Genomic DNA, 1347 nt, shown 5'->3' with positions numbered 1-1347 from the left:
AAAAAAAATAGGATGGGGAAATACCTCAGAGGATATTAGATCATTAGGATATTGGATCATTAGAACCCAAGAATAGTCAAATGTGGTATAGTGCATCTGCGGCCCCAGCATACCTCAGTAAAATGAGAGAGTCCTCAGAAAGTCGCAGCGACAAGCCTGGTGTGTGTGGTGATAAGAAACACAAGTTACCCTGCTTCAAACAGGGTGAAAACGAAGGAGCAACATCCATGGTTGTCCTCTGAATGCATGCTGTCATGGTGTCTGTGTACCTCCCCACACACGCACATGTAAACACACGCATGCACATACAGACATACAAATACCCTGAGTACTCCAAGCAGCCCGTGCTTAATATTCACTCTGCGTGTAACACGGCAGTAAATTATACTTTACTAGACCTAGGTAAGGACCCACCGCGGAGCAGCGTGGTTGCTTAGTCAGCAAAGGTATTTGTCCAGCTAACGCTACGGCTTGCATACTGATTTCCCTTTGTTTATTAAAATGGAGCTACGCTTTTAAAGGAAACCGTATGTGTTGAAAGTGTACATACGGTTTATGCTTTGACGCACATTAGGAAATGAGTGGTGCATTCAAGTGAATTAACAGAGCTTGCTTGCCACGAAAAAAAAAAACCACCTACCTCCTCAGCTCAGGAAAGCGGAGGCCTGAGGGTCAGAGTAAAGATCGTCCTTGGTTCCAGACCAAGTCTGAGGCCGACCTGGACCACAGGAGACCCTGGCCCCAACTAAACAAAAGTCATTAGCTGTGCCTTCATGTGCGGATATTTTTTAAATATTTACTAATTAATTAATTGTCAACTTGACCACAGGCTAGACCAGTGGTTCTCAACCTTCTTAGGCTGCGATCCTTTCCTACAGTTCCTCCCATGGTGATGGCCCCAAACTATGAAATCATTTTTGTGACTTCTTCATAACTGTGATTTTGCTACTGTTATGAACTGTAAATGTAAATATATACGTTTTCCAGGAGTCTTAGGTGATCTCTTTGACAGGGTTGTTTGACCCCCCCAAAGAGGTTGCCACCCCAGGTTAAGATCTGCTGGGCTAGAACCATCTGATAAGAGGGTTCCTCAACTGAGAGAATGACTCTGTCAGATTGGCCTGTAGACAAGTCTATGGGGCACTTGGTGGTTGCCAATTGAGATGGGAGAGCCCATTGCATTGTGAGTAGGCCACCCCTGAGCAGGAGCTCCTGGTGCAATAAGAAAGCAAGCTGAGCACATCAAGATGAGCCAGCCAGCCAACAGCTCTCCTCCTCGGCCTCTGCTTTAGTCCCTGCCCCCAGGTTCCTGCCTTTCTTCTCTCTCTCTCTCTCTCTCTCTCTCTC

The sequence above is a fragment of the Mastomys coucha genome, unplaced genomic scaffold (genome assembly GCF_008632895.1).
Source record: "Mastomys coucha isolate ucsf_1 unplaced genomic scaffold, UCSF_Mcou_1 pScaffold22, whole genome shotgun sequence".
In the NCBI taxonomy this organism is placed as follows: domain Eukaryota; kingdom Metazoa; phylum Chordata; class Mammalia; order Rodentia; family Muridae; genus Mastomys; species Mastomys coucha.
This window is presented reverse-complemented; position numbering follows the sequence as displayed.